At 46.3% G+C, this 12,187-nt stretch overlaps 1 long non-coding RNA gene across 1 annotated transcript; it reads right to left on the minus strand.

Annotated features, from left to right (window-relative positions):
* Positions 1 to 1,606: 1,606 nt before the first annotated feature.
* LOC142770189 (uncharacterized) lies at positions 1,607 to 10,053 on the minus strand. The gene is made up of 2 exons (XR_012885841.1): positions 9,527 to 10,053; positions 1,607 to 3,080 (listed from the first exon to the last, which is right to left on the minus strand). It is a non-coding gene; the product is annotated as an uncharacterized LOC142770189 (long non-coding RNA).
* Positions 10,054 to 12,187: the final 2,134 nt, after the last annotated feature.

The following is a 12,187-nucleotide window of genomic DNA, read 5'->3' on the forward strand; positions in this document are numbered from 1 at the left end:
GCCGCGGCAGCTGGGATTCGAACCCGCGCCCTGCGGGTCAGCAGCCGAGTACCTTAGCCACTAGACCACCGCGGCGGGGCTTGTGACATGACCTGAGGGAAAGCAAAATCATCAGGGGAAGCTTCTGCTCGGGAGGCTCCTATGCACACAGGAAGTCCGTCTTTGCACGGTGTGACGTCACATGCACTAAAGTTGAGCTGCTATCACAGTGTTTCTTACAATGATTTTCAAGCCTATTAATTACCTCCAGCCTGCAGTTGGCAACTTTGGGACATCTCCTGCATATTTACCTGCACTGTATTCCCGCTTTCTTAGTCGACTAATAAAGATTGATTGATGCATTGATATACTTACACATACCCGAAAAGGAAACTGTGAGCGGAGCTTCTATATACGTCGATGCCATAGAAGCCGTCTCGATGAATAAAGGTGTCTGTCCATCCATCCACCCCCTGCCACGTAATACAAATCGCACGAGGAAACATATATAAAAACAAAATAAAACTTGTAGGATGCATTGAGTTTCCAAACTACTGGCTCACGCTCCAAAGGCGAGTGCCTTAACCACTGGGCTAAAGGCCCAGGCTGCCACAGCATAACTATCTCTGAACCTTGTGAATGCGCCATGAAGAAATTCACGTATCAAAAAAAAAAAATGCAAGGCTGCACAGAGGTTTGAACCTAGGGCCCCATTTTCCTAAGACGAGTGTCTTGCCCACTGGGCTAAAGACACTTTTTTTTGCTTTATTGCCTGTTTACACTGGGCTAAAGACACAGGCATGCAGGACGTGTGTATCTCTCAGCCTTAATAATTCGCTAAAGATAAATAGACGTATAAAATAAAAAAAAACTTGTATGTGCTGAGTTTCGAACACATATTGCAACACTCCTATGTCGAGTGTTTCAGCCACTGGCCTAAAAAACAACACTTGCAGAAGTTAGGCAGATCTTCTTTCAGTTAATATATTTTACGTGTGAGCAATTTTTCTGCCGTGGATTTCTGATTCAGTAGGGTAGCTCAATGATCGAAGTCCTAGCTTGATTGACCTCCCTGCCTCTTTTTCATTTATCTCTCTCTCTCCCGCATTAAGAAAAGAATGAGAGTACGTAGACGAAATTGTTTCTGTTGAAGAAAAACTCGTCCTGGTCTGGAAACCAAGATCAATTTACCTTCAACTAGACGATATTTGTTCCGGGAAAATCTTGAGGATTTCCTCGTGGGTTCATGCTACGAATGTGTGGTTGTAATTTCTTCCTTTCATAAGTAGCCTGCGGGATTCCGCAGAACTCACTCGCTGTAACAAGGATCACCGATAACCGCACCTATTAAAAACGTAGCACCCTTGGGTAGCTTCGTAGCGCACTGTTCCACGAGAACATTTTGCAATAAAGTTTCAAATGCCCAAGCCATCGCTAAATAAAATGCTTCAAATCGGGGTCATGTGTTACCTGTGTGATGAGTACCTAGAGTCAAACTCATTAGAAACGTCTTCCTTTTCTGTCACAGAATCGCTCGTATAGCGGAGCTCGCGCAAACAAACGACCCTCCAATGACACAAGGGTACAAAAATAACGACAACAGCAACAAAGATCCTTCGAACATATGTATGTTGAACAGGAGAAAATAAATAACTTTAATACAATAGGCCATGGAACAATAACATCGTGCCCTCATCTAATGGCCTTGATCTTGACACAAATATTCGCACATTCTGTTCTTCATTTTACGAGCACACTTGCCATGGGTTTTCCTCCTATACACCATGAAATATCATTGCTCTATTGCTTTTATTACAAAACCGTCACAACGGACACCTTATGGCGAACACAGAATCATCGCTCAGTTTAGTTGGCTGCATATCTACACTTGCTAGTGGAATTTATGACATGAACAAAGCCTTCACGATTATCGTTAAGATCATCGTGATCAAAACACAGCGTGATTCAAGCACACCGTTCAAACTTACACAACGTGACTCGGACTGCTGCTTGGTGTTAACTTTATTTACCTTTGCCGCAAGTAGAGTGGTGTTTTGGTATATTCCGTGGTATCACAGCTCGCATCATGTCACCAACATGGCCGCGGCGACTAGAGTTATAAATTATCGCATATGACATGATGCGTCTACAGAATCGTACCTCTATCACTTACATCTGCGTGTTAGCCAAAGTCCGAATCAGATCACGTGCCTTCGAGGGCTCACAGTACAGGCACCGGCTGACACTTTGCAAAGAAGACGACGCAGAAATGAGGTAAATTAGACACTTCGTGTGGGTATGAGGCAAGATCTTCTAGGCGACAAGACAAGACTTGTTTTGCCTGTTTTACGAGCACTGTACAAGCAGCTTCTGATGGGCTCCAGTCCGACTGCAAGTGATCTCTACCACTGTTAGCGCAGTGCTTCATCACAGTGCTCCTTAGTTAATCTTTTTCTGAGGCCTGCGATTACAAATGTGTGCGTTTTGCGCATTCAGGGAATGTGCAGCAAGGGTACAGAGTATCTTAACGATGCTTGCAAAGCGGCTGTATGACATGGTCCCACGTCAGCCTGTGGACAGGGAAATGGTGGAACACAACTGGCATCGCCATATAGAAGCAGAACTCACTGTTAAAACACAGGATGCTTGAATAGTAAAACCAGCAATCTACGACAAGCACGCCACGTGGTTTACCGTGAACCATGCTGAAAGAGATGGACGTCAGTTCCTTGAAACGTTTTCTGCTGGGCTCGGTCTTTACCGAAGCGTGACTTGGAGTTCTGTGCGATAATGTACACACACTTCGAAGTGAATAGAGACTAGATGCAATGTCTTCGCATGAGTGTCCATCAATGCTGTATTCTTCTCTGTTCGACGCGAGATACGGTTTGTGAAAGGTCCGCGTAAACAGGAGTGCGAACGGGTGTTTCAAGGCATGGGCCACGGCATGCCACTGAAGTCCACCGGTCCACCAAGTCCAGCGCCCGCTTTCAGCAAGCTCATGATGACCGCCACGGTCGCCATGTCGTTTCCTTCACTGCTGCCCCTAGTTCCGGCTGTCAGAATGTCCCGACTCGCGAAGCTGTTCGCCAGGTTCAGATCTATAGGATCAAAAAGCAGAACGTAAAACTACAGGCAAAATCTCTAACTGAGATAAGTATACGCTTGTGGATCAAGCCTTATGTGAGCGAGAAATTGTTGATACACTTATTTCACGTATTTGCTATTGCATGTTTCTTGTGCTGTTAGAACTGTTCGTTCTAACAGCGCCTGGGGCGCCAACGTACCGTATGTATCACACAGAAAGAGCTCGCGCACAGAACACTCAAACGAAAGTACTGAGATCTAGTTGCACGTTAACAAACCACCACGCGAGATATGTGACGCAATTCAGACCCCACTCTCGCCCACTACCCGCAAACTGTGTGCCTCATTCTCTAGTTTCAGATTCGGAACTTAGAGGAAAATACAATACCGTTGCTTAGCTCTGCGCAGTGTAAATTTATTGTAAATTGAGTATTAAATGCCGCAAGTCAGCTTCTTTTTTCGACGCCGCGGGAAGCGAAATGAGCAGGTGCAATCTGCAATGACAACGCCATGATGTCCTGGGCCTTTTAATGACCAGATTTGTTTCCCAACGGTAAATGGGTGGTTCGTTAGGAAATCTCCGTAATTGCTTTCAACTTATCTGCAAAAGACTAGCCCAAGTGAAACTCGTAAGTACAAGTGCAGTATAATACGTAAAAAAAGACAGAGAGGAAGAGAGATTGCCGGCCCGATCTGCCACACCACCTCCACCACCACCGTCACCATCAGGGCTTTAGGCTTATTTGTAGTACAAGTCTGGAGAGTGCGATTTCTTTACCTTTCTGGCCCGTTCTCTGAAAACTTCAGAGAATTGTACGAACAGGTTCAGTTCAGTTCCACATGATGCCGTCTTTTTCGCACAGCGTACTTCCCCGAAATACTTTTCACAACTTTCTGGAGTTGATTGGGGGGGGGGGGGGGGGAGGGTGACCCGAGCAATGTCATCCATACCTTACATCCCCCCCCCCCTCTTGTTTGGTAAATTATTGGAGTGTAGGAGGAGGAGCGCGTGCACTTGCAAGGGGCATCGTCACAATCATACACAGTTACGTATCCAATCTGACAGCTTACAAAAAAGAAATGATTGATTGATATGTGGGGTTTAACGTCCCAAAACCACCATGTGATTATGAGAGATGCTGCGGTGCAGGGCTCCAGAAATCTCGACCACCTGGGGTTCTTTAACGGGCACCCAAATCTGAGCACCCGGGCCTACAACATTTCCGCCTCAATCGAAAATGCAGCTGCCGCAGCCGGGATTCGAGCCCGCGACCTGCCGGTCAGCAGCCGAGTACCTTAGCCACTAGACCACCGTGGCGGGACTCCTTCTTGACGGTCGCCTACGTCTTGCATTTTATCTGACGGAAAAAAAAGAAGAAGCAAACATCGGGACAAAGCCTGATCTGCCACTGCGGGAATTCCCCTTTCAGCGGCAGCATCGCTGCGTGAACCGGGACAGATGGGTCTCGAGTCATGACGAATACGTAGGGTCATGGGTCGGCAGAAATCGTGCAGCTCACTCAAACTCGCTCTTGAAACATATCTGGCGCTTTGGACTCACTCAGACCTAGACTCACCATATTATTAATACGTTTATAAACTATAAATAAACGTTAAAACAGGACGACGTCGTTTTACACAGATCCTATAGATGAGTGTCTTGGTGACAGAATGACGCCTCCTGATTGGTGATATGCAAGATTCTACGTTCTAAGCTGTGCCGCTAAGCGTGTCTCTACCAGCAAGTTCTGTTCACGAGTTTACGTTTAGCGCCTACCTTTCTTGACGTCTGTGTCTTCTTTTCCTTTTTTCATATGTTTTTCCTATGTGCCTCACTAATACAAGCTGCCTCCACGGGTAACCGACTCGGCCGAGCCACAACACTATTGAGCCAAGATTCGCCAGGCTTGCACTTGTGTGAAGCGTGAGGGTTGGGTTGGTTTTACTCTGACGGGAAGGTGGCTATTCTCATTGGGTAATGTGGCAGCTTGGGCTAGTTGGTATGACATGACGATAGTTATACCGCGAGAACAGAACGACGACACAGAGACAAGAAGGACACGAATGACACGAGCGCCCGTGTCCTTCGTGTCCTTCTTGTCTCTGTGTCGTCGTTCTGTTCCCGCGCTATAACTATCCTCGTTGGGGAGTAGTGACACTTTATTACCTAATTTCTTTGGACAGGAACATCTATATTATTGCATCCTATTGTTTGTCTCCTTTACTATTCATAATTATTCCTTCCCTCCTATTGAAACTACACAATACGATTGTGCTCAACCATCTATTTCTGATTGTTCATTTTTTTTTCTCTCTATCATTCCCCCTTTTGGCCAATCTCAAGGGTAGGGTAGCCAACCGAGTCAAAACTTGGTCAACCTTTCTTCTCTGTTTCTCTCTCTCCTTTCTTTCTCTAACCTATCCTTTCGAGCGGGTTCACAGACGACAGAATATTACTTCAACTTCCGAATGTTTCCACAACGGTTCCTCTTTACATTCTTCTCTCTCTCTTTCATTTATATGTTCCAAACTCACACTCGGAAACATTGGTTGCTGCAGCTCTTTTGGATAGTTTTTCTACGTTTTTATGAAAAACAAAATAAGTGAACTGCCGCACTATTTCCGCTTTTTTTAAAAACACGAAAGTGTTTTATGCCGGGGTTGGCTTCATGACGTATTTCCGTTAGGGGTCTGACGTTGTGAAATATTTACTTACAGATTGCAAAGAAAAACAAGAAGGAAATGCACCGCAGGGGGATGCCGAACCAACGACCTCGCTGGTTCGGCGGGTAGTTCTCTGCTCTTCGAGGCTAGAACGGGAGTATTGCGGACCAAGACGTACCGAGCAAAATACGAAGGCACAGACATGGTATGTAGTGCGTGTGGAGAGGAGGAGGAAACGGCTGAACATTTGATAATATTCTGTAAAGGACTCCTTCCTATAGTCGAAGATAATGGCACCGAATTTTTCAAAGCACTGGGGTTTAGGAACAGTGAAGGCAAAATAGACCTTAAACGGGAAGAAATAACCAGGAGGAGGCTGACTGGTGGCTACAATCGAGGCGCGAGTGAAATTAAATTCTTAAACACAATGCGATAGTACTTAACCTTATGACTAGGTGGCGTGAGCCACCGCCCATCTAAAAGGCACAAGACATGTCCGTCCGTCCGTCCGTCCGTCCGTTTGTCCGTCCGTCCGTCCACCCACCCACCCACCTACCCAGCCACACACCCACACACCCATCCACCCACCCAACTGAACGTTTGGCTGAACGTTTAGCGGAACTCTTAGAGCGACACGTTTACCGCGGTAACGCCTTAACGATGTCTATCCAGTATCGAGCTTTGGCATGAAGAAATAAAAAAGCTATAGGTTACACTTACTTCCGAATAGGCATAAAACACAGGCACGCATTCTTTTACAATGCACACCAAAAGCAAAAGTAATTAAACTCAGCTAGCTCCCCCCCCCCCCCCCAAAAAAAAAGAAACCCATTTGGGCTCATGCATTTTTTGTCATCTGACAGTGAACTCTTATCACATCTCATATGAGTGTCAGCCGGGGGGCAAGGGGGGCACGAGCCCATCACTGAGATAAATTAGAGGGGGAAATGCTGAGACCCCCCCCCCCCCCCACTTTCGACAGTGGTCACTATTGGCTGCACGCTGGGGAAACCAGCTGAGGCGAAGTTTTCCGTCACCACAGTAATCGCTCAATTATATTGTTTGTTGCGAGGGAACGCTACAATATAGTAAAAAATTTCCACCATTTTTGCTGTGGCGATTTTCCTAGTAGGCTCTTCGTGGTACGGGCCGCCTATGCGGTGCTTTCGCGCCTTGTGCTGTAGCATTGCAGAGCACGCTAGCGCTGAACAGGGGCCCCATAGCATTACATCACTCGTTCATGCTTTCATTTTGCCGTGACTGGCCGATAGAGCTACGGATAGGAACGATCTAACTTCTTATCGATCGGTCGAAGCATTTGCTGCTTTCGGAAGGTAATTTTCTTTCATCGAACCGCAATAGCATCACCGCTGCTCTGTCGAAGCTGCTGAGAGCCGATGAGAATTACGATTTTGTTTTAATTTTTTAGTTTTGCCGTATAGAAGCGCAAAAAAAGATTTCCACTTTAATATTCGATAAACCTGATCAGCCTTGCTTACGGTAACTTGGAGCGATGGCGGCAGCTCGCCAAGTGGCGACGAAGAAAGCTATGGACTCCAGCACAGAGAGAAGCTCCGCTTTTAAGCTTGCCCTGCAACTTGACCAGGAAGAAGGTGAAAGACTACGGTTTTTACTACTATGGAGGCTTAATTAAGAGTCGGGATAGTTGGTTGCTTGGTTTTCAATTCAACTTGAATCGTCTTTTACATCTTAAAATATAACTCGGACAGCAAAGAGGCACGCCTGCAGCACTCCTTCTTTCTCCCTCTTCCTCTCTCTCTCAGTAACAGTGAGCTCGCAGAGATGCACATGCGCACAAGCTGCTGAACGCTGTTATGGGGCATAGCAAAAATATTTTATCATGCTAATATTAATACATCTCGCCAGCTGCTATGAGTAGCCGCTGCTAATGCCATCGGCGGCTAGCCTATTTGAATTACATTTTGAAGGATATGCCGTCCGGGAACTCCAAAAAGCTTCAGGTATTATTCAGCAGTTGAATGCGCTGTTTAATGTGTATGCGCTGTAATAAACACCACGACATTTTATCAGATTCGTGACGTAATGCAACAAGCATGTAATTTTATGGCAGCCAGAAAATTTTAAATTGTCGAAGAACCAACGGCAAACAATAAGCCGTATTGAAAATAGTTCATTATATTATTTTTTACGTGGTCGTGAATAAGTGGTCATTACGCGATGGATCGTTTTCGCATCATTTGTTGCCTCGCGTGACAAACTGGTACTGTGTGCATGACACAGCATATTTAGGCCAATCATATACAGCTAGCGACCACTTCGCAAGGAAGTAATGAAAGGTAGTTTAATGTAGGAGTATACATACGCAATGTTCATCTCCTTATTATAAATTTAGATAGCTAGCACTGTAACCATACTCATTTTGCACCGACTTGATGTCTGCCTTTTACCAAGTAGATTCAAGACCTTGCGTGGTTTAACGGTAGACTGCATGACAGCCCACGGAATGCATAGGTTGAATTTCCACTTAATATCTCGATGTTTATTCTTTGCAGTCGTCGGATCAACGCCGCCCAGGCTGGATTTTCGCTTCTAGGTAGATACAAACATTAAGGCACACAGCCACATAACCGCATAATGCAGCCCGTGGTATACGGGCATGTGACATACATGACAAATAAAGAGCTGCATGACATACACGACATGGTTTTCCCGTTATTTATGTGTGAACCAGACACATCTTTTCATACCGTCGGGACTTCCTATGCCGATTTTGGTCTATACTAAAGTAATGAGGCAACTACGAGAACAGCAAGACTTAGCTGGCCAGATAGGCAGATAGGTCGGTATACATAGATACGCTTAAAGTTCTTTTAGTTCTCGAAGGATAGCCTCGCATTTAGAAAAAAAAATTCATTGAGTGATACAAATATATACTGTTACGGAGACTAAATGTATTCATGTAGTAAGTTTTGAGGTAATGCATAAGAAGCGTCGCTTATTATGCTATTGTATGCACGACACGCATATATGTGTTGTCCCAGTGCATGCTGCTTAAAAACTGGCTGTCCCTTTTTCTGTGTTATTTAAGAATGCTCTGTGCATAACAAACGCCAAGCCTGCGCGGAAGGCGCAGCACAAGTCACATCGAAAGCTAGAAGAGTGCCATTTCAGAGCCTTTTCTAAGCACTCATTGCTGCAAGCATACATGCTTGATGTCCACTACGACATTAATAATCAAAATTTTAGGGTAGTAGACCGGCATTCTCTGTGCTATGTTTCGTCATTCTTCTGAGAAGCGTGGGATCCGCTAAACTATTGCGAGGAATTTTGTGCCGATTGTTCACGCAGTGGCTGACGACGATGAAGAATTACGGCTGAGGTGGGTGTGCGCCACAGCTAATAGCTGAAAAAAAAAACTTTTGTTCTGGGTTGAATTATTAAACGACCCACTCTTTACGCTATTAGCATTGTGCGACTGGTTGTTCTTTCACTGTTTTAAAACGCTTTGTAAGTTATATTAACGCGATTGCTTTCCCGACATCAAGCCTGGCTAAGGCAAGTTTGCGAACAGGTTCCAAGCACCGGCGTAGCTCAGTGGTAGAATACTTGGCTGGCACCGAGCGTATACGGGCTCGAGCCCCACTGTGTCATCGTTACTAGGTTTCATTTTATTTCTAATTTCGCGCGATGCGGTCACGGACAGCGGCGGCGGACAACTATGGCGCTGCGCGAGACCCGAGTTAGGATTACATAACAGCTTTCGCTGTAAAAATGGCGTCAAAATGCAAGTGCATTCATGAAGTTGTCTCCCCACCTCGATGACGCCGGTGGCACGGCAACCCGCCGTTGCTCGGGTGGTCAGCGAGCAGTGGTGGACACGACGCTCAGGTGGTATAGCCCCATCGCTGGACGCGCTCTGCTGTCCGGGGCATGGCATCAGGGCGGCCGGAGGGCACCCAACTTGGTCACTCGGGGAACCAGCAACAACCGGAGATCTTTTGCTGATCCTGCTGCCGCGGTACGTGCGAATGTAGACGAGAAACCAGGTCACGTCCGAGGCCTGTGGCCTCTGATGGAAGAAAATAGTCCCTAAAGATGCCCTGCAACTTTGTGCCCAGTAGCGTCATTAAATGAGTTCATCGCCTCACGAATAAAGTGCCGCAAAAACTTTTTTTAAGCATGCGTCAATTGTGAGCGCACAGGGATTTGTCGCTCGCTCTAAGCACTTTGTTCTCAGCAAGCGTGTTAAGAGCTACGCAGGAGGGTGAGAAGGGGATGATAAGGCGACCAGAAGTTACGTCTGTTCGTCAGCGCACGCCATAAACTTGAGCAATAATACGGAACGACGGGTTAGTCTGGGTATTGAAACCCCGAGCACCTTACTTTTTTTTTTATTACGACGCACGGCTTATACTTCAGCGGCTTACCTTTGGCCACTTATCGTGACTAAATCGGAATATGCATCAACGTTCGCCTTCGAGAACACGAGCGCTCATTATCAGAGTCAAAACCGGGCTCCCTCACCGCTCGTTGTCACGAATGCGGCTGCGTACCCTTCTTTAACGACACAATAATACTGTCGCATCATAAAAAAAAAAATAAATCAGTTAGCAAGAGAAGTGATTGAAGCTTTCTACATCACACGGAAAAAAGATAAGTGTGTCAGCATGCCGTCAATCGCGCTGATCGACGCAGAATTCAGCTATCTTTCCAGCACTTGCAGAAGACGATACCAATGTAAATATTTTTTCCCTTTGCTTGCGGTGTGTTTGGATGTATGACTGTTTTTTTTTTTTGCATTTTCTGTCAGGTTGCACTTCACCTATATATCAGCTGTTTTTTTCCCCAAATATATGTAGCGAGTCAGTCTGTTTGTGTTCTTTTACTACGTCGTCATCTCGTGTGTGCTGTTCAACAAAGATGAGACCCTGATAGCGGTAACGATGAGACTGACGTCAGCGCGGGCAGAGAACGAACGCGCGCCGCGCCATCGTGCACGTAAAGTTGGCTTCGCCGTGTGAAATCGAACATTTGACGTCACTTTGCACCACGTGACAGCGCTCGCCGTGACAGCACTTTCCTTCAACCGCACTAGTGGTTGAAGGAAAAGGTATGCGCAACTCTGCTGCCTAAAGGTAGCATATACAGTAACTCTGTCTTCGCCCACATAAAAATTGATTGATTGATCGATTGATTGATTGATACGTGGGGTTTAACGTCCCAAAACCACCATATGATTATGAGAGACGCCGTAGTGGAGGCCTCCGGAAATTTTGACCACCTGGGGTTCTTCACCGTGCACCTCAATCTGAGCTCACGGGCCTACAACATTTCCGCCTCAATCGGAAATGCAGCCGCCGCAGCCGGGATTCGATCCCGCGACACGCGGGTGGGCAGCCGAGTACCTTAGCCACTAGACCACCGCGGCAGGGCGCCCCCATAAAAACGGCAACTTTACAAGTGGCTTAGAAGTGTGGTGGTTTGGGCTATAGTTGGTATGACATGACGATAGTTATAGCGCGTCGTTCTGCTCTCGCGCTATAACTATCGTCATGTTACAAGTGGGTTCGATTGTATGTACTCGACTCTATGGGCTATAGACCGATTATTAAAATTAGGTAACAAGGCGCGCGGTTGTAGGATATTGTAGCACATCAAATACGATAATGTCGATCACATTTAAGGGTAACGTTTTTATAACAGACCAATTACGAAAATTGCGGGAAACAGACTTCTGACACAAAGGTAAATGTATAATGGTATAGGTGAAGCAGAGCTGTAAGCTGTCATTAATTAAAAGGAACTGCATCGTGGCCCAAAAGCGCTGCCGATCGGTAGCCGAGGCTCCCGCGAACACGTGAGTCAAACATTATAGCGTGGCATGCGGCCTGGAATTCACAATTAATTCTCAAAAGTCAGCCAGATATTGTTCGCTACTCTCTCGACATGTGGTGCCATAAACCCAAGTGATCGCGCCATAAACAAAGGGTCCACGGTCATTGGCCGATTCGAGCATCCTGAGCTACATAATGACCACAGCCATGGCGTGTGCCGCCACATTCCCGCGCGTTCTCGCTGTCACACCTAATGTAAGCCGCACATTGAAAAAAAAAAAAATCTTCCTCTAAAGAGAACCATGCGGTGGTACAAAGCAGCACTGTAGTTCACTGATGGTTTCATTTGTTGTTTCCATTTGCGTGTTTTCGTGTATGCTTTATTTGTGTGTGGAGTAGTGTATATGTTGTGTTCCGCTTATGTTACCCCCATTTCCATTGGTGTGTATTACAGTGTGTGTGCCGCACCGTGAACACCCTGCGCTGCTGGGAGAATGCAACGCAGTGAGCGAGCGTAGCATTATATACGAACGCACAGAAGCGTGCGGAGAGATAAACGGGAGAGGAGAAACGAAGCGGAGGTGGTGTTGAGTGGATGCAGTGCTCTGCCGCATCCTCCATCCCACATCCCTCTACCTCCT

This window comes from Rhipicephalus microplus, chromosome 1, assembly GCF_043290135.1.
Source record: "Rhipicephalus microplus isolate Deutch F79 chromosome 1, USDA_Rmic, whole genome shotgun sequence".
NCBI lineage: Eukaryota > Metazoa > Arthropoda > Arachnida > Ixodida > Ixodidae > Rhipicephalus > Rhipicephalus microplus.